The sequence below is a fragment of the Piliocolobus tephrosceles genome, chromosome 3, assembly GCF_002776525.5.
Source record: "Piliocolobus tephrosceles isolate RC106 chromosome 3, ASM277652v3, whole genome shotgun sequence".
Taxonomy (NCBI): Eukaryota; Metazoa; Chordata; class Mammalia; order Primates; family Cercopithecidae; genus Piliocolobus; species Piliocolobus tephrosceles.
Genome location: NC_045436.1, coordinates 49,386,766 through 49,414,266, shown reverse-complemented (window position 1 = coordinate 49,414,266; position 27,501 = coordinate 49,386,766). Strand labels below are relative to the sequence as shown.

At 41.1% G+C, this 27,501-nt stretch overlaps 1 protein-coding gene and 1 long non-coding RNA gene across 2 annotated transcripts in view; both read right to left on the bottom strand.

Annotated features, from left to right (window-relative positions):
- The window catches only part of MAML3 (mastermind like transcriptional coactivator 3), a 437,625-nt gene that overhangs the window by 375,458 nt on the left and 34,666 nt on the right, over positions 1-27,501 (bottom strand). The gene's annotated exons all lie outside the window — the stretch shown is intronic.
- Positions 4,233-7,727, bottom strand: LOC111551906. The gene is made up of 3 exons (XR_002734500.3): positions 7,413-7,727; positions 5,077-5,125; positions 4,233-4,801 (listed from the first exon to the last, which is right to left on the bottom strand). It is a non-coding gene; the product is annotated as an uncharacterized LOC111551906 (long non-coding RNA).

The following is a 27,501-nucleotide window of genomic DNA, read 5'->3' as shown; positions in this document are numbered from 1 at the left end:
CACCTCATTCCCTGCTGCTCTGTGGGAGCTTCCAAGGTATTCTCCTATCGCAGAGGCTCCCAAAACAGCTCCACAAGGGACCCAAAACGACCTGCCCACACTCCAGTTTTGTGCTGTGCCTGGCTGTACACTGAGGCAACCAAAAAGAAGAAAATTTGAGCCCTAAGTACCAAGTCAATAATAATGATGGTGATATTAAAGCTACACAAATTTTAGCTGCTTAGCATGACAACAGACAAGAGACAAGTAGAGGAAGTGGCAAGGATTCCTCCACCTTATTATTGTGAAATCCACCCAGGGCTAGTCTACAAATGTGAAGACAGGAAAATCTTAGAGGTCTCACTGCTCTTTTATGCCAGCAGATTTCCAGGCACGATGTTGTTCACCCATCTATAACTTGGCCCCAAAGTGTGAGGAACATATGAATGTTCTTAGGCAGTCCTGAGTTGAAATACCTAAAAATTATATTTGCATTCTATTGTCATATTACAGACTAGTGATACATTCTATACTTGGTAACAAAATTTTGTGTTTAAAAAAATTCCTTAAAGGCACAACCAGGTGTGACTTTTTATAACTAAATCAGAAAAAAGCTTGCCAGACCATGTGTCCAGATTTTTCAGTTCTGCAAAGATATCCTTTCTGGTTGCTCAGTGGATCCTAACCACAAAAGCTAAGACTCATGTTTTGGTTTTTTTGGTTGGTTGGTTGTTTTTTGAGACGGAGTCTGGCTCTGTCGCCCAGGCTGGAGTGCAGTGGCGCGATCTCAGCTCACTGCAAGCTCCGCCTCCCGGGTTCACACCATTCTCCTGCCTCAGCCTCCCGAGTAGCTGGGACTACAGGCACCGACCACCATGCCTGGCTTTTTTTTTTTTTTTTTTGTATTTTTAGTAGAGACGAGGTTTCACGGTGTTAGCCAGGATGGTCTCAATCTCCTGACCTTGTGATCCACCCGTCTCGGCCTCCCAAAGTGCTGGGATTACAGGCATGAGCCACCACGCCCAGCCAAGACTCATGTTTTTAAATAGTTTGTTTACTCTTCCTTCCTGGATCAAATCTATACCATCATGCACTGCATCAGGGCTTTTCTCTCAGAAGGCTGAAACCTCCCCTGATTGTTAAGGCAGCACCTTGGCTGTATTACTCCAGCCTGAGACTTCCTTTGGAGTGCATTTGGTCTAGCTATCAGGTTGTCCTGCTCACTGTACAGTAAGCAGCATGATCCCCCTGACATTCCATCCTCTGGAGCCCCAGTAACCACAGGAGGAGGGCCAGCAGCTGAGGCTGAGCCGGAAGAGACCTGTTCTAGCCGGATCTGCACAGCCCAGTCTCTGGGTCTAAAATAAAACTCTTCTCTGCCAATGAGCTCTGCCAGGCCTGATGACGTAACAGGTCGCTTCAGTTCTATTTGCAGGCAAGGTCCATTTACATCAGGATTTCATCCAGGTAAGGGGGAATTTGGGAGGGGGAGGGAGTGAGGGACTCTCAGAGAATGGACCTGTCTTCCTATCGCGCATGGAAAAGGTCTGAAAGAGCTGGTGAGGTGCCAAAGTAATTGTACACGTCATCTTGAGCGTGCAAAGAGGAGCTGGCCTAGCTATAGCTAATTGCTATCCTCCGGCTATATGCTCCCCACTGAATACCAGAGAGGGGAATCTGTTCGGTGCATAACAAAGAAAAATCACAAGTAAAATAAAGCTAAGCAGCAGCCGGCCAATGCTGTGATGCTGCGACCGCCAACCATGGCCAGCCACACGCAGGGAAACTCAGATTTGTCCTCACTCATCTTCTCTCAAGCCTTCTAATTAAGAAAACCTTAAACTTGGAACCAATTTACTCCTTTCTCGATCTTTTTAAGTCATCACCCTGACCCATCTCTGATGAAGAGAGAGCACTTCAAACGACGGAGAGTAGTTCCTAAGATAGCCGGTGGCCAGCGTGAACTTCCTAATTAAGGACCCACACAAAAGTAACTTTCTCTTCTTCTGGGCTCTTTGTGTTTGTAAAAATGCGGCTTCAAGCTGAACAAACTATTTGATCATCTTCCCGCTTCCTTCCTCCTTTCCTCTGTCTGTCTGTCTGTATCGTTTCTCAGCTGATCAATAGCTGCCTTTCTGTGTCATGAAGTGTGCAATAAGCTGTTCTTTTTCTTTTGTCTCAAAGCCAGAAGACACTGTATGGAAAGACCAGTTCCTCTTCTCCCGCCCTTCTCGCTGTGCTTGGCAGCCCAGTGGAGGTCTGGACGCTTGCCACTGAGTGCCAAGAGCAAAACCCAGGCCAATCAGCAGGGCGGATCCAAGCCCCCGACTGCAGCAGAGGTGCCTCTCCGCAGCCAGGCTGCAGCCACCCACAGCCTCGGGGCTGCCCTGACCCTGCCTCAGGCAGGAGCCCCGCCTCCTTCTCAAAGGACGTCACAAAGTACCTGCCCTTGGGGTGCCATACATCTTTCTTTGCTCTCTTTTTACAGATTCAATTTGCCTGAATCGGAAGAACCTCTCCTTCTTCCTGCCTAATCTATTCCCAGAAATCCCAGCTGCTCTCCCCAACTTTCACAGAGCAAATCGGTAGGCCCACCACTGCCCATGTTGGAGATCACACTGAGCCTCGTCTGGACCCCCTACTGCTTCTGGAGCATCTCCACAGACAGGTTAAATCTGCATATCCAAACCTGAATCTTTCATCTACCTCTCCCACTGGACCCCCAGTTGGCAACACCACCCTGCGCTCCAGGCTGAGGGTCAGGTTTAACTGTCCTCTCTTCTCATCTCCTACATCCTCTGCAAGCTTTCCAAATTTTATTTCACACACATTTCTCAAATCCAGCCCCCAGAATCTAGAGATAAGACCACAGCCCTAGTTCAAGCCCAAATCCGTCCTCCTCACTGCCCTTCTTGCCCCATCTTCTTTCCAGGTCGCACCTAACACAGAAGTCTAACTCCATTGCCCTGTGTCCCTCTGCCCTACCCTCCAAGCCCCCCAATAACATCTGAGAACCCATGTTCCTCTCCACTGTCACCCACGCACTCCATGAGGCAGGAACCTGCACTGTTCCTACCCCTGCAGGAAGCTTCCTGCTTTCTGCTCAGGCTCCACCCTCTCCACAGAAAGGCCCCTCCTCCCCTTCACCCAGCTAATAACTCTGACTTTGTGCAGGGACTCCCCACCTCCAGATTGAGCTAAGTGCTTCATACACATTTCTGTCATTGGCTCAAGCTCCTGAAGGGCAGGGACTGGGTAATATTTCCCTGTGTAGTCTCAGCGCCCAGTTACACACTGTGGGCTCCTGTTACACACAGCAGGCTCTCAGCAATTGGGATATTGCATTTGTACTTTCAAATTACTAGCTGATGCTCTCTATTACCTACCACAGAGCAATCAATACCTTAGTCTGCCTTAGACCCATTCTGGTGCTACCTATTTAAAGAAGGCAGACTCCTAGATACCAAGGGTTGTGTCTACGGAACATATTTTGTCTACAACTTACGCACTTTGGGGTACTTAATAATGCAGTGGAGTTGAAGATGATGACGGCGACAATGACGTCAACCAGGACAGGAAACTGGAGATGATTAGACATCCCTTATTCTCCAGGGCTGTGTAGCTGCTTAAAACAGTTCTCGATGAGTCACAGAATGACAGCTCATTTATCTTGAAACCTTAACTAACCAGAATACAGCATGGACCCTCAGTCAGACACACTTCTGAGAAGCCAAAATATATATCAGAAAGTCCACACGCTCGTGCACACACAAGTTAAAGAGGTAACTTGTGGAAGGGGTCACCTAGTCTGCATTCAGGGCCTATTTGTTCTTGCTTAACGTTCACCATGATAATCTGCGCGATCTCATTCCTCAGTCACAGCAAGTTATTTGACGTAAAATAGGAGAAGAGGCGAGGCAGCAAGAGGCTCCTGGGGACTGACGCAGTGGGAGCAGTGCAAAAGAGAACCCTGACAAACTTTAAAAGAACACAAAGTACACAGCAGTGTTGGGACGGCTCATGTTTAGGGACAAGTTCCACACATATTAACAAACTCTAATGACACCGTCACACAATAAAGGTACAATATTTACCCTCATGATGATGAGCGAGATAGCAAGAGTTACATTCTGTGCATTCTGTGCAATACTTTCTACAGCGAGATAGCAAGAGTTACATTCTGTGCAATATTTTCTACCTGCAGAGAAAAGGAAGTTGAGAGAATATTTTAAGATGATTTCTATCAAAGTGACTTTTTTTTTTTAAGGAGTTTTAGCATTTACTGGAGTAGATTGCGTTTATCTGGAAATTTTACTGCTGAGACACCTGACAAATGAGCCATTGCTTAACTTCATCCAGCAGGGAACTATTAGCTAACCACGGCACAGGCCTTGCCCACCAAGAGTGCACAGCCTAAAACAGCCCAATACCCTGGAGAAAACATTTGTATATTTAGTTTTATTTTAAAACACAGTGAAACAGGAAATTGTATCTGCCAGAAAACTACCAAATATAGCATGTCCCACACCTCCCTATCCATGCAAAACACAAATGGACGAAGATTTCAATTTAGGGCAGGAGCACAAGAGATGAATCTATTGCAAGGCAGGTTCCACTCGGGAAATGATCATCTTCTTTTGGTCTTGATAACCCACTCTCCTCAGTCTCCCTCTCCTTTCCTCTCTCCCTCCATCTTTCGCTGCCTCATCTCAGCTCCTTCAATGTACAGGAGCTGCTTAAACGAAGGAGAAGATGAAGCCGAGGTTTTGTTCGCTTTGTTACAGTCCCATGGTCATTTCCTTAGTGGGTCAGCAAGTACAACCTAAGTAAATCCAAAGAAGGGAAGGATGAAAGATACTTGGTTATTTTTCACAAAAGATGGGACTTGGAAATGGGATTTTAAAAAGTTGGGAAGTATTAAAGGGAAAATCTTCCCAAAACCGGATATTGAAGAAGGAATGTACTGAAGGAAGACAGAGGGTGAAGAGTGGCCAGAAAAAAAAAAAAAAAAGGTTAACTTTATAAATAATACCAAAGAGTTAAGTGGAGAGAATAATGGGAAAGAAGCTAAAGTTTGGCCACTTAATCTGACCATACCTGCAAAACTGGAAATTTCACAACCTCGTCTTCAAGCTTACGTTCCTTCCTGGTGACAAGAGGGAAGTGAAGACTTTTAACCAGATGGGAAAAGTTACCACAATATTTCCAATACTACGTTTCCACCAAATATTTCCAAACTGGCATAGGACGGAGGGCATGAACCAGCTATCACTGACTGGCTTGACATTTTTGTCAACCTGCCTGTATTAAGAAACTTGTCTTGAAAATAGCATTTTTATTTAAAGCTAAAAGTCTTCAAGTCCTCCACGTTTTTCCCCACTATGAAGTATTAGAATAGAGAGAATAAGCTATCATTCATTTATTCAGTATTTACTGAACACCTATTAATTATGTGCTCAGTCCAGGGAGTTCTTAAGAGTTCTCACATTATCAAAAACTGGGAGAACTTCTATTTTGCATGTGTGAAGTGTGTTTATTTATACCCAAACAATATTGTGATACTGAACATTTGTAGTTCACCCAAAATATTTGCAGTACGCTCAAAAGGGCAAAGGTTTTTTGAATCCGAGCTCTATTACATACAAACTGCACGTCCTTGGGCAAATTATTTCTCTAGACCTTGTTTTCTTCATCTGTGTAATGGGGAACTAGGTTTCATCATTTTTTATGAAGATTAAGTGAAATATCAGCTGGCAAGCACTTAACAGAAGCTGGCACATGGCATTCAAGCAATCATGCATTTAGTAAATATTTACTGAGCACCTCATATATGCCAGGCTCTGTTGTAAACACAGAGCCTCAGCAACCAAAAGGAGAAGCCAGATTCCCCCTTTCTTATCCTTCCCATATCATCACCAGGACTTCTCAAGGGCTCTGAAAACCTGTGAAAATGAAACCAAGTGGACGCCGTACCAATGCCAAACACCATTAATTTCAATATCTCATGGCGATCTGCATCAAGGATTGAATTTTCAAGTGAGATTCATGCTGCCCATGAGTCCTGGGCACAAAGGCCATGTGGCTACTGGTCCGCATCAGGCTATTCACCTGGGGACCTGAAAGCAGAGCCTTGGAGCCACCCACACCCTGGCCTCCAGGGTTTAGACAGAAATAGAATTTAAGAGACATAGATTGCTGTCTCTCTTGCCTTTTTGCTCTTAAAATGAGAAAGGTGACTTATTTAGAGGTGGGGGAGGGATGCAGCTCTATTCAGAGGAAGTTCCCACATGAACTGCTACATTGTTTCTCTGACTCATTTTTACTTTTCCTCCCCATTCCTTCCCAGCCCTCCCTTGATGTCTTGGTCTGTTCCATATGTGGTACAATAGGCTCTTTGTTTACAAGATTCTAATGTGCAATAAAATCCGTTATGAGGCCAAGAATAATTTATGCACAAAAAAATAAGGACAGTAAAATTGACATGAATTGTATGTTTTACAGTACTTTTTGATCTGTTACATTCCTGTTAATAGAAATGATAGACACTAGCTAAAAACCTTAAGTGTTCATAAAACTACTCACATTGGAGGTATATCACACACACACAGACACAGAGACAGACACACACACGCAAACAACTCAGAAGCAAAACATTTTCAAAAGCCTCAAGCAAAATACTGAGTTCTTAATTTTGTTACTGGCACAAGCATTCACCCCGTCTCACAAGTAAGAAACCTGTAGCTATTTTCTTTTTTTCCTTTCTTTCTGTCTTTGTTTTTAGAGACAGGGACTCAGTCTGCCACCCAGGCTGGAATACAGTGGCACCATCATAGCTCACTGTAGTCTCGAACTCCTGAGTTCCAGCAATCCTCCCACCTGGAGTTATTTTCAGTGGGTAAGGCAAGGTTTCATTGGAAATCATAGACAGTTTGTAGCCAAACATGCTTGGCTCTGAATCTCAATCCTATTCAGGCTAGGAGGTTTTTAAACATCTCAAAGCCTCAGTTACTGCATATGAAAAATGGATTTTGGCAAACATTAGATAAAGGATAAGCAGAATATCTGAACACATTTGGCAACCAGAAAGTTATTTCTCCAACCTCCCTTCCCCAGTACACCTCTCAAAACCTTTCTTTTCCATTCTAGCATTCAGTTTCAGCTTTCCCGGACTACCGCCCTCCAACAGGTTTTTCAGCCTTTTGTCTACTACTCCTTCAAATCATCCCAAACCTGCTATTAGAAACAGCATTCAAAAATCAGAAATTTGATCATGGCACTCCCTGCCACAAATCATCCTATGGCGATAACATTCAGAACAAATCTGCATTCAGAGCGAAGTCCACGTGTCCCCAACCCATCTGTTCAGCCTCACCTCCCTCACGACCACCCAACCCCTGCCCCTTGAGCGACCGCGGCCCCCACGTTCCAGGCACCCAGTCATTTGGGAGTGGAGCAGGCCATCTGCTCTGGTGCGTGGACTCTCACTGCCCCTCCTCCAGGATGCCAGCCCCACTCCACCAGCTCCCATCTGTAGAGATCGCTGTCTCCTTCAAGGCTCAGCCGCAGTGCCACTTCCTCTCTGCAATGTTTCCGGATTTCCTCTGCTGACTCAAGCCTCCACTCATGTGTCTATGCCTTTCTCAAGTTTATTATTTAAGCTTTTGTTTTCCAGTTATCCATATCTACGAGGGTCCACCCCCCTAGACTCAGTTCCTCCATGACAGAGACCAAATTATATTCATTTCTACAAACAGTCCTCAAGTTTTATCATTCCTTGCAAGAAGAAAATAAAACCAAATAGATAATTTATTGAACTGAAAGGACAGAATGAGGATAGAAGAAACTAAACAATGCCCCTGTGAATAGAGGCATTTCTTAGTGGAAAAACATATATATGTGTGTGTATGTTTGCATAATATAAAAATGGAGCAAGCCATTCCCAAAGTACTTCAAATTCTGGCAAAACTAAGATGCACTTAAACTGAAGTCTTAGGTGTATTAAAAAAAAATTTTTTTTCAAAAACCTCAGCAAACCACAGAGGTATACACCATATGTGGTAGATTAAAAATGACCACAAATTCTTTGATCCTTCTTCCACGGACAGATGTGTCTATTCCACGCACCCCCCTTTCCCACTTTTAAAGGTGAGTTGCCCGTAACTGCTTGGACCAATCAAGTATGGGAGTGAGTTCGAATATGGGAGTGATATGCCATTTCCAAACCTAGTGCTTAATATGATTAACAGCTTTGGCCTTGGCCTCTTGGAACCCTGGGCTTCCTTATAAGAAATATGATTACCCTAATAGAGAAATGACATGGAGTGGCTCCAAGGCTCCATGGAGAGGCAGACGGGCCTAGCGGGGAGCTCAGTCTTCCAGACATCCTTGCCAAGGTGCCAGGAAGGCGAGTGAAGCCATATTGGATCCTACAGACCAGAGCAGCCACTGACTGACTAACAGCGAGGGACCTACATGTAGGGATGCTACATGGAATAGGAGAATCACCCAGCTAGCCCTGCCCAAACAAAATCACAGATATAATCAAATAATGGTTGTTTTAAGCCATCAAGTTTTGGTGTGGTTTGCTAGTTAGCAGTAGGTAACTGGAACACAATCTTAATTCCTTTTGGCTCAGTGTCCCACCTTACCTAATAGAATACATTTCCTCCAAAGGGAGGAAAGTGGCCTTGTGTAGAATAGAGCTCCCAAGTCACTGATGGTCTAGTTGAGGGGATGAGAAACCTACCAGGCTCTTGGACAGTTGCAGTTGTAATGCACATGTGTAATGCGTAATACACATTTCTTTAAGATAAGTTCAGTTTACCCACAGCTGTTCTATCTGTCAACAGATATTGGGGCAAATATGGTTAATAACTTCAGAAACAATTTGGTAGAATACTACTTAGGAAGCCAGGAGACCCTCCATTCCAGTCTTTTACCATCCACATCTCTTGTGTATATGAGAAAGAAATGTTTGTGTCTTCATTTGCCTAGCTATCACATGAAGAGAAGCATATGTGATACCTCTTAGATCAGTGTAAATTAGAAATGAAATGAGGTTATGTATTGAAAACACCTTCAGTTCCTTGGCCCAAAAAATGCTAGCTAAACTCAAGTTACCATCATTATTTTGCAAATATGTTGTTCTACTATATAAAATAGCCTAAATTAGTAAATGCAATTCCATGTGCTGGGTCAGCTGAGCAATTTTTTTTTTTTTTTTTTTACATTTGCCAGATTCCCCTTGTTTTGTGTTTCTAGTCAATAGAACAACATTAAAATATATGGAGAGTCTAACTAACTTTTGAAAAAGAAATAACAAGTTGGAACCAGAAGAAGTCATCTGGGCCATAAGTTTGTGTCTTCTATGAGCCATCAGCCAGACAAATGAAGTGGGAAACTTGAAACTTAACATGTATAAATGATTTGTGTTGTTTTGTTTTAATGCTAAGTACTCAGCAAGAAGCTGAGTTATTAGAAAATGGACACTAGCCTGTGCTTGTGGGCATAAATTCTCCATCTATGAGAAGGCATGAATTGAGGCACTATATTGATGACATTATGTCGTTTATTCTCATACAACTCTCTATTGTAGAAACATTTTCTAGCCCCATCTTCAAGACGGGAAAGGGAAGCCTAGAGAGACTTCATTATTCTCCTGTATTTGCATTTAGCAACTGCTATTGCTGACATAAGAAAATAACACAGGGTGGCTTGAACAACAGAAATTTATTTTCTCACAGTTCTGGAGGCTGGAAGTCCAACATCAAGGTGCCAGCAAGGCTGGTTTCTCCTGAGGCCTCTATCCTTGGCTTGCAGATGGCCGCCTCCTATCTGTGTCCTCACACGTGGCCTTTTCTCTGTGCATGCTTACGCCTGATGTCTCTTCCTCTTAAAATGACACCAGTTATACTGGATTAGGGCCCCACCCTATGACCTCATTTAACCTTAATTATCTCCTTCAAGGCCTGTGCCCTCCAAATACAGTCACATTGAAGAGTAGGGTTTCAACCTATGAATTTTGCAGGCACATGAGTCAGTCCCTAAGAACTCTCCAACTCACCAAGCCAGTCAGTCGGAGCCGGGGTACACACCCTGGCTCCCTGCCATTGCCTGTGGTCCCCCTGATTACTATACGTGGTGCCCATCACTGCCTCAGTCTATGTCCCTAGAAAATGGCCTTGTGTGGTCATCATTACTCATCACCACCAAGTGAAGAGAAAGAAGGCCACAGTAGGAAGTAAAGGAAAGAAGGGAAGCTGAAGCTATAGGAAGACAAATGTAAAATCCAGAAAAACTGACACTTAGCAAAGCAGAAAGTGTAGCTCACACCCAAACCTATTCTATGGCCAAGACTCCTCTCGTTGTTCCCATGATGCGGGCTTTGTTGTAACTGCAGGAAACTCCCCGACTCCACTCTCAACGGTGAGGAAGGACCACTGCTTGCTCTCCTATTAGAAGTCATTGGCAGGGCACAACTCAATCACATGCTTTTTGCAAAATTACAAGATAATATACAATTTAATTTTTTCATCATATTTTTGCAACCAAAAAGTTTCAAAGGCCTTGGAGTGCTATATAGCTAATAAATACAATTAATAAAGATTTTGTGATCAGCTAAAACAGGTTAGATCCCAAAAAGTAAGACATGGTTTTTCTCCCTCTTTCAGATAATGCAGGGAAGCATCTCATATTTATAAAGCACAAGCTTTCAACTATATTGGATTTTCCTTTTAAAAAGAACAATAATTTAAAGTGGCTTCTAGCAGAGAAATGTTAGGTACAGTTAAATGGGTATTTGTGTTCTGAAAATCCTAATTGGAACTCTGTTATTGTTGTTGGTTATGTGTGTGTTTGTTGTGCTTCTGAGAGAGGGCTGAGGTTCTTTTGTGCATTAGAAAGCCTTTCATCTAAAATTCCAGTTTCATACAAAATTAAACTGGCATATTGGAGATACAACTTTATAGAAAGCACTAAGACAAACTGAAGTATTGTTTTTAAAATACAGGAAAAATCAAAATGGTTTTTCTACATGAATCATTCTACAACAAATATGAGACACAGCAGGAAGGATATATCTTGGACCAAGATGACATCCGTGTTGTCCATGACCTGCTGCTTATTACGTCAGCTTCCTGGGGACTGCAAGCTGGTAAGGCCTGACCAGCTAAGCCTAAGGCATTGCTAATGAGGTAAAAATGCTGCATCACCTTCATTTGTGTTGGCTACTACCACATTAAGATCAAAACTGCATTCTCAGCTTCACCAAAGCAGAGACCAAATTTTGGTTTACAAACCAGCCTATCCTACTGTTCAGGAAATGGCTCAAACAAGGGTATTTCTCCACTGTTCTCGCAGTAAAGATATAGTATGTGCACTGTTATACACATCATATCACTCACTTCTGTTTTTAAATAGATGATCATCTGGTATTAAAAATAAATAATAAAGCTGAGTGTGGTGGCTCATGCTTGTAATCCAGCACTTTGGGAGGCCAAGGCAGGAGGATCACTTGAGCCCAGGAGTTCAAGATCAGCGTGGGCAACAAAGAGAAATCCAATGTCTACAAAAAATTAAAAAAATTAGCCAGGCATGGTGACACATGACTGTGGTCCCAGCTATTCAGGAGGCTGAGGCAGGAGGATTGCCTAAGCACAGGGGGTCAAGGCTGCAGTGAGCCCTGTCTCAAAAAAAAAAAAAAAAAATCAATTATATATATATATAACATATGTATATACATGAATGTATATATACATATACATAAATGTATGTGTGCATGTGTGTGTGTGTGTGTGTATATATATATTTTTTGAGACAGGGTCTTGCTCTGTGACTCAGGCTGCAGTATAGTGGCCCAATCTCAGCTCACTGCAACCTCCACCTCCTGGGTTCAACCTCCACCTCCTGGGCTCAAGCGATCCTCTTACCTCAGCCTGATGAGCAGCTGGTATTACAGGCACACAACATCATGCCCAGTTCAGTTTTGTGTTTTTCTGTGGAGATGAGGTTTCGCCATGTTGCCCAGGCTGCTCTCAAACTCCTGAACTCAAGTAATCTACCCGCCTCGGCCTTCCGAAGTGCTGGGATTACAGACATGAGCCGCTGCATCTAGCCATAATATATACATTTTTTTAAGTACCTTAAATAAAATAATAAAGGCATCATTATAAAACTTTTTATTTTTTTTTAAACCAAACCAAAGGGATTTAAAATTACATATTTTTAGTGTGTATTTTAATAGACTATGAGTGGCACTGTCCTTCATTAATTCAAGGCCTTTTCAGCTTTTCTCCCTAAACTTTCTGAGTGGGCACAGAGGATCCAGAGTGTTTATGTAAGGAGTATAAGAAAGTCCTGATATTTCCACCAGAATCCCCTGCTTAGCAGAAATATGTCTCAGCATCCTTATCCTGAAACTCCCTGACTTAGCTGCCACAAAAAGACCCTCCACGTTCCTCAAAGCCACCACCCCCATCACGTAACTCAGGCCTGAGAAAATTGTGTCCTATCAAAGAAAAGATGTGCAAAATAAAGTCCTTTCATGCTAGTGCACATTCTTGGATGAAACATCTTATTTGTAACTGCAGAAAAGACATTTTTAAATGGTGATTAAAACAATCATGATACCAGATTTACCCAGCAGTGAATCCAGAAGTTTCATGAGCAACTCGACTATCCTGGTCTTAGTCAGACACTTCATTTTAAGTTCTCATCAAGTCTTCTGCTCCTGCTCTACTTTTTCAGAGCTAAACTAAGCCCAGGTAAGTATCAAGGACGCCCACAGACCCTCTTAGTACCTTATGGAATAAACAGTCGGAATTAAACATGAAAAAACCCAAAGGGTCAGCCCATGCTCTGTCTGACAAAACAGGATTATTCCCTACAGGGCATTTTCAAGTTAGATCGCACTCATTTTTCTTGTTCACAAAGCCTTGTATTGATAAAGTATAACAAACAGCTGCCTGTTTAAATAGGTTCACTGACAAATTAATAAGTGAGCATGTAACTCTGGGAAGATGCCTGTAGGGGACATGGAGGAAAAAACCAAAATCCTCTTCCCCAGTCTGGTCAATATACCCATCACACATCAATCAAGTGATGGAGACACTGGCCCGGCCCAGGATAAGGATGCTGGAATCCTGGGATCCTGGTGTGCAATCACCCGATGAAATAACTAGGAGAAAACATTTCTATCCTTAAAAAAATTATAGCTGAATATCAGGTGGCTATAGCTTTCCAAATTCAAAAGAGATTTGAGATGAGCCAGCCTGGTTTTTCTACCTCAGTGGCTCCTAATCCCAGGTTTAGGACCCCTCACTAATAATTCCATCACTCTGCATTATGCTATACACTAGGGGCAGTCTTCCCAAGATGAAGGAATCACTCATCATCTTTATTTCAGGAAATTTCTTGGTAAAACTGACTTCAAGGAAAAAAAAAAAAAAAAAAAAAAAGAGCCCCTCCTGAGGCATCTAAAAAGATGTGGGGAGAGAAGGCTCAAATTAATTTTCCATTTCCTGTTTTTCCAAAAATCTTTCTCTTTGATTAGACATTCCCTGCTTGGAAGCAAAGGTAGATTGACTAATCCTTCTAATTAGCCCTGGTTGTCACAAAAATACTCTTTTCCTTCTAATTGCTCTCAACTTTCATAAGCCCCCATTCTGGTCAATGGATTTATAACTCTCCCAAGTAAATTTCCTTACATGATACACAAGGTAAATTGCTATATGCTGCTAGTCTTATAAGCACCAATCCAACAGAAGTATGCATTTGTGTGTGGGCATGTGTGTGCACACCCACAGAGAAGTGACCATAAAAGTCATGAAGAATCTTCCTTATGCAACCGTGACCTTAACTCTGCTTTCTTATTTAAAAAAAAAAAAATCAGTATTTCCAAATACCTCTAAAGTACTAGGACTTAAAACTGTATGTGAATTTATTGCAGCGTGGAGACTGCTGCACACCAATACTCAATTTTATCACCTTTAATGGCTTTAATGTTGACCCTTTTTCTTAATCATTGGTGTTGCAACCACCTGGACTATTTGTAAAGCACTGGCAACCAATCACAGCTTGAAAGCAATTCACTGTTTTTCTTTTCTAGTCTAAAATACGAAGACTTAGCAAAATCCTGAGAATAATTCTGAAGTAAAACCTGTTAATAAACAAGTTAGGTTTAAGAAGAGTGGGGGTTTTTGTTTGTTTGTTTTTTGAGACGGAGTTCCGCTCGTCGCCCAGGCTGGAGTGCAATGGCGTGATCTCAGCTCACTGCAACCTCCGCCTCCTGGGTTCAAGCGATTCTCCAGTCTCAGCCTCCTGAGTAGCTGGGATTACAGGTGCCTGCTACCACACCCAGCTAATTTCTGTATTTTTAGTAGAGACAGGGTTTCACCATGTTAGTCAGGCTGGTCTCGAACTGCTGACCTCAGGTGATCTGCCCACCTCAGCCTCCCAAAGTGCTGGGATTACAGGCATGAACCACTGCATCCAGCCAAAGAGTGGTGTTTTTATAGAAACAAGAAAATTAAAATGCAGAGAATTTATAAACACTACTGAATGGAGGACCAATCTCCTTAATATATATAAACTACACAATGAAAATATATTGGTCAGCGGTTAACACAGAGATTAAATTTAAGTCTAGTTTTCAATCAGTTACTTGGGGATTACAGCTGAAGAACCATCACCATTGAGTCCTTTGAATGTACAAACCTTCCTCATTTTAATGATTTAGATTATTTGTCTAGCACTGATGGGTTACCAGTCTCTTCACCTGTTCTGTCTGATACATCCTCTTATTTAGGGTCTCACAGACTATGAATGAAAAAATGCCTTTGTTTTTTTTTTTGAGACAGACTCTCACTCTGTCACCCAGGCTGGAATGCAGTGGTACAATCTCGTCTCACTGCAACCTCTGCCTCTCGAGTTCAAGTGATTCTCCTGCCTCACCCTCCCGAGTAGCTGGGATTACAGGCACCCGCCACCACACATGGCTAATTTTTGTGTTTTTAGTAGAGACCGGGTTTCTCCATGTTGGCCAGGCTGATCTTGAACTCCTGACCTCAGATGACCCGCCAGCCTCGCCCTCCCAAAGTGCTGGGATTACTGACATGATCTGCCGTGCCCGGCCGAAAAAAAATGCTTCTTTAAGTGAAAAGAACCTTCAGCCAGAGTGATTTAAAAAAAAAACAAAACAAAAGATGATGATGGGGTGAGCAAAAACATATTCTCAGAAAAGGCACTGAGAGAAAAAAAAAAAGAAATGGGGGGAAAAAATCTAGAGGGAACTACCATGCAAGTTAACAGCCTCTAGTCTGTAAAGACTTAAAAGGAAATAACCACAACCATAATCTTTGAATCCCCAATCACATATATGACAAAAGACATACTGGGCTTGTCTTGCAAACTCTAGAAGATCACTTTATATACCTTTCCTCATCCCCTATCCCTCCCAACCCAAGAGGTATGCACATGTGCATACACACACACGTGGGCCACAGTCTCATTGTTCTATGTCTCTACTCATGCTGTCCCTCAGCCTGAAATGCCCTTTCCTCTTCATCTACCTTCAAATTATCCTTTAATAACCTGCTCTACCATGGGCTACTCTTGGGAGCAGGCTGTCCCCTGCTTTGTGCTGCTCAGTGCATATGTCTATTATGGCATTTAAGCTGTTACTGTAGCCATTAAATGCTTCCCTGAGTCTCCAACAAAACTGTGAGCTCCCTTGATGGCAAGGCTGGTCGGTACATTCCTTGAAACCACAAGATCAAAGAAAAACTACACAGTCTGAAGTCAGACATACCACATTTGGACCTTGGTTTTGTCAAGGTTCTTATCTACGAAATGATAATGGTATATCTACTTTTCAAGATCATTGTGGAGATTAAAAGATTTAATGACCTAGCTAGCACATACTAGGTGCTCAACAAATGTTAGATTCTACTTCCTTCTGATTACCAAGACCAAGCAAAATTCCCCCCATTTAGTATATGTTCAATCCATGTGTGTTGGATTAAACTGAATCTCTCATACTCTGATCAGTTATATCCCATGGGATGTAAGAGTAATCTTTTCACCTACTCTTGTTCAGCTAAATTTGAATACTGAAGAATATGCCAAAGAAGATAACTCAAGTGAAATGTCAGAAGCTGGGGTCACACTGCCTGACTCAGGGGCCCTACCAGGAAACAACCACTGCCTCATCTGCTGTGCTTGGTTCTGGAAGGAACACATTGCCCAGCCCAGGAATACTTCTTTTTAAACTTCCTGGTCCCTCTTTTTTCTCAAATATAACATAGATATGGAAACATATTTTTCTTCTTATTTATAAGACTGCATGGCTAAATGAGAACTATAAAGCTAGTTTCAACTTGTTGAGACAAAGCACCACACACTCACACATACAAGTTACACTTACTGTCTCAACATTTGAAGGTTTCAGTTGAAGGCATTTATCAATGTTTAAGAGGGAGGAGACTGAGAAGAGAGAAGAGAGAAGAAAAAAAGAGGAAAGAGGGGCGTATGACAACTATGCTTGACGAAAAGAAACCCCTCCACAGTTGAAGGTATCCTCCTACATTCAAGTAGATGTAGTCCAGTATGCATAACAGAGTACAACTCTATACTCTATGCAGTAGTTACAGTGCTCTACTGGAATTTTATGATAATGATTTCTTACACGTCTCACTAGCAAAAATTCAGTGGTGCTCTCTGGAAAAAGGAGGACTGAAACCTCTTTCAGAGTGCAGAACTAGTTCCCTAGTCCCCAAGCAAAGCTTCTAGACCACACGGTGTCTCCTTGCCTCCTCTGAAGCTACTGCATTATCACATTAGATCAAGGGGGAAGCAGAAAGGCATCGTGTTAACAATATGTACGCAGACAGCCACGCGACGCCCAGAAACCATTGCTTCTTTTAATAGTCCACTTTCATCTTATTAATAAAAAGTAACTCCTACTTCTTCAGAATCTCCTAGAGTTTATAACGGAAAGCTTTCCTTCAACTAGGCTCGCTTTTCTCCAGCGGATCCTATAAACACTGCTGGCAACTTTTTTCCCCAATGCCTCTAACATATTTTCACTTAGCACCAGTTTGATGTATAAGATCTGACAGCCCGGCAGTTATAGGCCACCTGCATCACTGTCGCCATGACAACAGTGAAAGACAATCCATGATCCCATGCCCTGGTCACACGTTTCAATACAGCTTATCTGTCCAAAGCCACTGAGTCTAATGGAAGAGAGTAATTACCATCTTCCACTCATTGTCAAAATTCCCACCATATAATGCTCTTCAAAATTATTTTATTCCTCTCACATGGCTGCTTTGCAAAAACTAAAAGAAATCTTAAGTGGAAAAGGGGGTGGGTGGGAGAAAGAGGAGGCTGTGACTGGTATAAATGGAGCCGCCTGTGCATGAACTGTCCCTTTGCAGCCAAGGAATGCACCAGCCATCAAGAAGGATACATGAACAACTCTAGTTCACCAGTGATCATCTCAAGATTTTTTAAAATTTGAGTAAGGAAATTAGACAGTACAATGTCCTAGTTTTTGGCCTATTCTAAAGGCATTTCATTACTACCAACAAAACACTTGCATAGGGGCGATGACCGCATGCAGCAGGCACAGTGACACTGCACAGCGCAATAGTTTAGGCGACTGGAAAGGGGGAAACGGCAGATGCCTTCCACACGAACACTTTTCCTATCATCGTTTTTCCAGCATTCTTCACACCTTTCCTTCATGCTCTAATAATAAGATGGATACCTGACTGTCCGGCATTTGCATTTAGTACTGCATATTCCTGGTGCTGGGTATAACCCCGTCTTTGAGCAATGTCTCATTCATGCAGTATTAAAAAGTGAACTTTGACCAGCAAACACTTTCTGTGGAAAAAAGCCTTGTGGAGAAAAGTACTTACGGGAAAGAGTAATTAAATTTAAAGGCAACATTCAAAGTCACATGGACTTGAAAAGCAAACCACAAAGAGCAAAAAATGGACAAAAGGGCACAGAGAAAGATAACCCTCCTGGTGCGGGCAGCTCAAATCTTAGTAAGACTGCTCCACCTTTCTTGAATGTCAGTCATATCCACCGGAACAAAATCATGCCCATTATCCATTCCCTAACTACCAATAAAGTTACACGAAGTGGTACCTAGCTTTGTGGTTAGCATAAAATATCCTAGTAAGAAAAAATAAGCAATTTCATATGATGGAATAAATACCAACCCATGAAAGGACAAGAGTGATGTAAATTTTTAGAAAGTATAAATAATGAATTCTTAGATTAGTATTTGCACACCTGTCAGAATGGGCCTGAAATGTTTTATTTATGGCTAAATCCTAAAAACCACAGCCATAAAACATTTAACCAGCTGTCAGCACATTATAGGCATGAACTGACACTACCTATGTTATGTATTAAACATGGCATAGCACAATAATTAAACAACACTACTGTACATTATACAACAAACAAGGAAAGCCTGATTAGCCTCTGTAACATAGCCACGTTAATTACTTGGTGGCTGCTGGACGGGCCTTTTTATCTTTTTCTTGATCACCTTGGGCCACCACCCTGTTCATTAGCAGTCCTCAGAGGAGGCTGGAAAAAGACGGTATGAGATGCAACTGAGGATTAGCCTACTAATGGAAAAATTCAATAGTTTGCATCATTTTCTACAGGGTATCACAGATAGAGATGCATGCAAACACATGGATGTTCAGTAATCTTTGGTTAACATGGCCAACCCAGACATTCCAATCAATCCTGCCAATTTATAACACTTCAGTGAAGCGTTTTCAAATAATCCTGTGTGGATTTCACTTAGTCATCCTAGCTTTGTCCCCCCCCTTATAGTGGAATTTGACAAACATCATTTAGATAACAAGAGCTAGATAAATAAAAATGATTTGATAGAATAGAGCTAGAAAACTCAAGTTGTCATTGGTAAAGGAATTTCCTGTTACTCACCCCCCACTGTGGGAGAATACCCAACTTGTAACTTGTCTTCTGTAATCTTCATTTTAAAAGGATTATTTCTTCTATACCACCTCAAAGAGCGAACTTTGAAAACTGGCTCAGAAACCTCCTCTTAAAGAAGCCAAAGCTTCCACAATCAATAGAAAGAGTGGACGTGTTTGTTCTCCTCTTCCAGCTTGCCATGTCAGTGGCCCCAATCCTCACCCTTGCCCTCCTCAGTAGTTCTTTGTCTTCTTGATCTTGACATTTTTGAAGATTACAGGCTCATTCCTTTATAGACTGACCCTTGGTTCTGGTTCATCTGATGTTTCGTCATGATTAGACTCCGGTAACTTTTCACATTAACACAGAAATAATGCTATGTCCTTTTCAGTGCATAATATCAAGAGGCACACGATGTTTGTTTGTCTCTATATCAGTGATATTAACTTGTATTATTTGGGTTAAGTGATATCTTCCAGATTTTTCTGCTATAAAGTTACTACATTTGCTTTTGTAATTAATAAGCAATTTGTGGGGAGATACCTTGAGACTACATAAATATCCTGTTCTTATCAAACGTTCACCCACCAGTCTTAGCACACGTTGATGATTCTGTAACTTCATCATTTTTTCTTCTCTTGAGACAGGGTCTCACTCTGTCACCCAGGGGGAGTGCAGTGGTGCAATCACAGTTCACTGCAGTCTCGACCTCCCCAGGCTCAAGCAATCCTCCTGCCTCAGCCTCCTGAGTAGTTTGAACTACAGGCATGTGCCACCATACTAGCTAATGTTTCTATTTTTTAGTAGAGACGGGATCTTGCTATATTGCCCAGGCTGGTCTTGAACTCCTGGGCTCAAGCGACATGCCCACCTCGGCCTCCCAAAGTGCTGGGATTACAGGCATGAGCCACTACACCCAGCCCATAACGCTTTTTATACTTACTAGTTGACTCTCTACGCAAGAGCTTTCACCTCTCCCCTCATTTGTTTATTTCATCAATTTCTGTATCAGTCCGGATTTATAAATTCGTATTTTATTTAATTGGTTATAATTCATTACCATATTTATTTTGATTGTCAAATTCTCCCAATCTGTCCAGTGGAAGCCCATCAAACTGGCCCCTGTGTCCTTTTGATTCTTTGACAATTCCCCCTACTTTCTGGCTCAACTAGATATTCAAGCCCATGTTGTACTTTCCCTGCCCCAGCCCAAGAACATAGCCATTTCTCCAAGTCATCCTCCATAGTTTTAAAGGTAACATGTTGACTTGGTGGTTTCCAATATAAAAATAAGCATCAATCTGTTCAATGCTGAATGGAAGCATCACTAGTCAATCTACAGAAAGTAGCCAGAGAGTGCAGCTTTTTCCATGTGCTCACTCGCAGTCACATTGAAACTGGCTTTGCTTCTGGCCACACACAGCTGGGCTATGAAAGCCATGGGCAGCTGAAGGTCAGGGAGGAGAAAAGTGAGAACACAGAGATCAGAGTTCCAAAGCAAAAATGCAAGACAATGGCAACAAGGGCCAGCACACCAGCAAGTCTGCCCGCAGGGCCAAATGTAGCAAAGACTCTTTTCAGAACCAGTAAAGCTTGCCCAGGAGGTGTGGGTTCCTTCCCTTCTTGTGCCAGGACCAAATTATTTATCATATTCTACTTGTTCAGAAAATTGCATCTGGTTCCATTTTACATATATAATTGCATAGTAATCTGTGACTCATCTATGAGACAGAAAATATTGCTATTTGTTCTTTTCAGAAAGAAAAAATAAAGTATAAAGAAACTTGCCTGCGATGCTCAGAAGCAAGGGGAGTTTCGAGTTTTGTAGGGCCTGAAGTCTATAATATGTTATCCTTTAAGAAATTACTGACCAGGCGCAGTGGCTCATGCCTGTAATCCCAGCACTTTGGGAGACCAAGGCGGGCGGATTACAGGGTCAGGAAATCGAGACCATCTTGGTTAACACCGAAACCCCGTCTCTACTAAAAAATCTAAAAAATTAGGTGGGCGTGGTGGCGGGCGCCTGTAATCCCAGCTACTCAGGAAGCTGAGGCAGGAGAATGGCGTGAACCCGGGAGGCGGAGCTTGCAGTGAGTCGAGATCACGCCACTGAACTCCAGCCTGAGCAAAAGAGCGAGACTCCATCTCAAAATAAAATAAAATAAAATAAAATAACTAATTAAAAAAAAGTAAAGCACGACTATATGAAATTTCTAGGGCCCCTTGCTGAACCTTGTAAAGGGCTGTGCAAGGGAAGGAACTTGAGGTCAAGTTTCATTAGTCTCATGGAAAAAGTCCTCCTCTGCCCAGAAGTAGTTCTAGCTTCTTGTCATGGAGCACAAGGTCCAGCACTGTAGCAGACTATTTCTTCAACGATGCCAGTCAGCCCTTCCACTGTTCTAGGAGAATCAGCTCTTCCAGGTTCTATTCCAGTAGACAGTACCAACTACCTTCCTACTCGGTGGCCTTCAAACTCCACCAATGCCTTTCAACATAAAACAGGAAAGCAACCAGAACTCCCACAAAAGCTTGGAAGCAACCTGTTTAGCCCTAGAGGAGTAGAGTCTTGTTGGGTGTTTGTTAGCTAACTTCACCTGTGCACAAATGCCTGTTTGTCTACCCAAGTGAACTGACCCTGCAACTAGGATAACTAGAACTGCTCTCATCAAAATCCATCCAAAGTCACAGGCGCAGTTTGGAACAGGACCTAGAAACTCAGGCTGACAGGTGTAAGTAATGCTGCTCTCCAGGCAGGGAGAAACTCGCATACTGAGTCTTACTTTCATGTTCTCAGTAGCTGTTCCCACCCCGTTTTACCACATCCCGTGCTTCACACTCAGTGAACCCAGTCACCATTCACTGAATTCATTTTCCCACCTTCATGCTACTGATCATGCTGTTATGCCTGTAAAGGCTTTCCCATCTTCTCTGGGTAGAAAAACCCTGCTAATTCCTCAAGGCAGATCAGATGCCAACTCCGTGTGCAGTCTTCCTTAATATGCCCCTTCCCTGCTCCCTCTGCCCTACAAAAGTAGAATAAAATCATTCCAACTTCTGTGTGCCCATCATACTTTTGTGTAAGTCTGTTATAGCTTTTTTTCACATCACGCTGTGGAATGACATGGAGAAATCTCACCAGCTACTTTACCTGTATCTACGCTGTTCCTTGAGTTTCCCGCAATCTCAATAGTACCTGGCACAGAGGGGCTTGAAAAAATGTTTGCTGAATTAAAGACTGTAGCCAAAAGGCAAGTGTTCTTTTTCCTTTCATTTAAGTAGAAGCTTATCTTAATTAAAATAAAACTACAATATTATTAGGTTTTTAAATTACATAGCTGTATATAGCTGCATATAATTGCAGTGCAATCAAACCTCTGATATTTTTAGGCAACTCTTTCTCTTGAAACCCTCCTTATCTTTGACTAAATATCAGTATATTTCTCCTCAGTAAGCTGGGTGTATACATGCATGTGTCTTTTAAGAAACTTTGGATTGTTGAAAACTTCAAACATACAAATGTTGCCTAAATTGCCAGCGACCAGTTTCAACTCATGGCCTATCTTGTTTCATCCATACCCCAAACCCACATTCCCTTCCCATATTGTACAAAGCACATGCCAGACTTTGTATCTGTGAATACTGTGGAGTGTACCTTTAAAAGTTACTGCCTATTTTCAACAATATAGGCATAATACCATTATCACATCTAAAACATATTTAATAATAATCCCTAATATCATCAAATATTGAGTGAGTGTTAAAATGTATAGTTGCCCCAATTCTTTTGCACTAAGATCTTCAACAGTAAAAGTACACTATAACTTCATTCAGCTCATAAACAAATTGCCCTATTTAAATAAAAGCTCTGAATTCATATCCTATAGAACCATAACATTCCTCAGGACAAGACACATGAAGTCTCATTTTAATACAATGTACTAATTATGCTGCTGAAGTTTTATTAAACATTTGTCCTATGGAGATATGTAAAATAATTTGTTTTCAGCTCATTACCTTTCTACTCAAAGATTCTATCCCATAAAAACTTCCACATGAGTTAGCACTACTTTTGAGTTATTCATAGCTCATAACAATACATTTTATTTTTAAGTCTTAAAGTACTTCTTTCTCTTCCTCCTGAAACTCAAGTGCTCACTCTCAATTAACACAAATGCTTTCACTCTCAATTTTCACTTCTAAAATAAAACTGTGGCTAGAAAGAAACTGCTCTCAATGAGGAATTCATAAACAAATGAAATGTGCAAAGCCACAAATATCCCTTATAATTTTTATGTGGTCACGCAAATTAATGCATAAGAGTAAATATTTTCATCCACAATAACACGAATTAATGAATGCTAGAGACTAACACCAAGATTAATCTGGGAGGCGATCAGTGCCTTCAGCAGACCCCAGGACTACAGATATTCAGAAGCAAGTGAGAGACTTAAGAGCAGGTACATAAGTTCATTTTTTGGTGATTCTGGACACATACAAAACATTCCTTGATCTGGAATTTGAAATGGGTACATAAAGAGCAAAAAGCAAGTGTACTCAGTTTATCCAATTGAAATGTTTCTGCAAAACATTTTAGGGCGAAATCTTGCCATTAGATGAATATTAAGGTCAAAATTTTATGAAATTGAGACTTTTTTATAATGTAAAAACCATTCTTTTTCAATTAGGTTTGAATATAAAAAGTTTTCCCACCAAATATAAAGAAACTGAAAATGAAAATGTCTATTTAAATATAGAAAATATTTACTAATTCACGCTAATTGAAGGTGACATGGAATAATAGAAAATTGGAATTACTTTTAAGTATATACAAATATATAGAGTACATATATTTGCCAAATAAATGTCCTTGAAGATCCTTTATTTGGTCATTTTATTTGCAATTATTTCATTGTTTCCCTTTTTTAAAAAAGGTTATTCTAAATAAAAGCAGTTTATCTTACTGAATAGGTTAAATGTCCTTCTTATGCCTGCTTTATTTACTGTTAGTTTGTTTACAAGCACTCCTTCATATAAGGTAAAAAGCCTTATGACAATACCACAAATTATTAACATCTGGGCTCAAATTAATCAAGTTATACTGTGTTCTTAAATTTCTGAATTCTTTACCTTTTTTCATGTGTTCAAAACAACTCTATTACATCCGGGGCCCCCAGGGAATCAGCTTCTATTCAGGAAGCTCCTTACTCAAAACTGGCCCTCCAGTTTGCTCATGAGGTCTCCTGAAAAGGACACCTACACAGAGAACATTTCTCTTGCATGTTCAGGGCTATATTGCCAGTCGCCAGAAACCAAGACAGTGTCTATTCTACTTCAATAAAAGGACAGGGAGGCTGACAAAGAAATATAAAAGAGAACACAAGTCACGTGGAGCCAACTGCCTGGATTCAATTCCTTCAGAAAGGCACGTTAGAGACTGCCACTCTAACCTCTAACCCCATTGCTTCAAAAGTTGCCATTCCCTCCATCCTCCAGAGCTCCGGCCACTTCCAGACAAAACCATTAACGCTGGTATATACCCTACAGGGCAGGAAGTGAATCATGCTTCACTCAACTGAAATGGCAGCAGGTTTTTAAGAAGCTAAACACAGTCAACCCAACTGAATGGTAACACTTACCTTGTAAACACGTAGCTAGGGATTGTTATTGATGACAAAAGATGAGCACTTGGGTTAACATCTCCCTTCACAGATGAGATATTTTTTAAAGTATAGGGCACTTTACATACAGACACTGAGTATAGCTACGGAGATCACTTTCTGCAATACAAGCACCCAGAGTGTTCTCACTATTAACCCAGGACCTCCACTCACGTTAGGATCTCTAGCTTGCAGAACATGAATTCCAGACTTGGACTGTCTTTCCTCTTCCACGGCAGAATTTAAAAAGCTCTATTTCCTCTTCTTCAGAAAAATTTTAAAGTTCTCAAAATGGGGTTTTCTCTAGTCTCTCCTTTTATCCTTAGTGTGATCTGGCGTGATTTTTAGGGTCTTAATATAAGCAAGATCCTAATTACAGGGAAGGCCATTATCTGGCATCTTATTTACTATAACCCAAAGTAAATGTTTGGGGTTCCAAATATATTGATCCAAATATCTCCCTCGTACTTTCTTACACACTTACTATTCTCTTTCAAGTAAGACTTTTTAAAGCTGTTGCTAAATTTACACTTTTACTTGGTGCTGCTGACCACATTAAAATCTAACTCCCAAAAATAAGTTAAACTTGAATGTGGTTTTATGTTTTTAAGCATACTCTAACTATAAAACTTTAAAAGTATGACTTACAGAATATTTATTTCCTTAAGAAAATATACAAATGCTTCATCAGAGACAAAGCAAGGGATTCCAAATCAGTTTTTTAAATTTGCAAAATACTGCAGTGAGCCATATTTGCACCACTGCATTTCAGCCTGGGTGACAGAGCGAGACCCTATCTAAAAAAACATATAAATATATATATACGTGTGTGTATGTGTATATAGGTGTATATATACACATATATGTGTGTGTATATATCATCTCAAAATTACTAATAGAGAATAGAAAAATTGATCTAATCTGATGCCACCTTCCAAGTATCCTAAAAATACAAATAAAATGTTCCTAAATTATAGGTATATCCTTAATAAAATTACAAAAGCATGGGATTATCAAAGGAGCTCAACAGTTTCTGTAAGCACATCAGACAATATCAGAAGTCAATAGTTCAGATTAAGAAGGAAAGATTTATTTGGTAATTCTAAGGGTAATTTGTGTATACATGTATTTAAGGATTTTCATAGATAACCACGCATGGTAACATATGCAAATACACAAAAGAAATAAATCTTAAAAGAACACACTACATTTATTTTTTTTTAATTTTCTAAAATGAGAATCATGACACCCACAGCCGGCATTTCTTCAGAGCCTACAGCTAGACAACCACCACAAAAAATGTTCTCTCTGATATCAGCTACAACCAACCCACAGGTCAAAATACTTGTGGGTTTGTTTTCTTTTTTCCCTACCATGTTCAATTTTTTAAAAAGTAATAGTCCTGATGCAGTCTTCTGGAACCAGAATGCCTGGGTCCAAAACACAGCCCTACTATGTACTAGCTATATGACTTTCATCCAGTCACTTAGCCTCCCTGCGCCTCTGTTTCTTCATCTGTATATACATACACCTATCTCATTAGGTTGAAGATTAAATGAGCTAATAAGCATAAAATGCTTAGTACAGTGTAATGCACAGTAAGAAGCATATAAGTATTAGCTAATAATAATAATAAACAATGAAAATGAGGATCAGGTAGAAAAACCATAACCTTGACTCTTTGTGGAATCTCTATTCCAGGGTGATCATACAGATACCAAGAGTATATAACATTGAAATATTTTGGGGCCAGGTGTGGTGGCTCACACCTGTAATCCCAGCAGTTTCGGAGGCGAAGGCAGAAGGACTCCTTGAGCCTAGGAGTTCAAGACCATGTTGCCTGGGCAACATGGTGACATCCTATCTCAAATTTTAAAAATATATATATATATATTTTGGAAAGCCTCAATTAATTCCTCTGGTCAATATTTATACAGTATTATGGCCCACTGGAAACAATAATGCTATAGCAGGGGAAGAGAGCCTAACATTCTCTCTAATTGCAAAAATAACATGCATAAGAGCCACTTCTGATCAAGTGACCAGAGTTGATTAGATTCTGTTCACCTCCCCCACACAAGGCCTCTGATGGCACACACAGAATGGATGCAGCATCCTATATTCTAAGTGTAATCATTCGAATAAACCAACCTAATTATTTTTTTGACAAAGGATTTGGGAAATTAATGTAGGCTTGTTAGCCAGGGGAACGGTAGTAAGCAGCAGCTTCAGTCAAAGCTAACTTCAATACATATGTTAACAGGCAAGGGGTATGGTGGCATTCCCCAGAGAATTCAAGGCAAAAGTCAGCTGTGGTATATGGGTGTTTTCAGAATTCACCCCGATAAGGTCAACCTCAAGATCTTATTCTCACCTCCAGTCTCACACAACAGAAAAACCTATTCAGTTTCCACTACATAACCCTTCCTAGAGACCACTTTAAAAGATGTTACTGTAGTCTACAATTTTTAATAGGTGTGCTTGAAATGGCATTGTAACCATTTGCCCACTCACTTCAGGAGGCATGAAAGGAACATAGATTCAGCCATTAAAGTCTTACATTAGACAGAAATCAACTTAATTTAACTAACCTGGTACCTTCCTAGATATACTTTTCTTACCTTTCTTTCTCACATCTCATGACTGATTTGCAGATATGCACTGCTGGTTTAGTGTACCTAAAAACAGTCATTACAGACTTCTTCTATAGTATCCTCTGGAGAGACATTTTGGGATGCACAATTTTTTTTTCTTCCTTCCTTCCTGAGATACTTTGGGATACACAATTTGTTTTTCTTCCTTCCTTCCTAAGATACTTTGGGATACACAATTTTTTCCCCTTCCTTCCTTTCCTTCCTTCCTTCCTTCCTTCCTTCCTTCCTTCCTTCCTTCCTTCCTT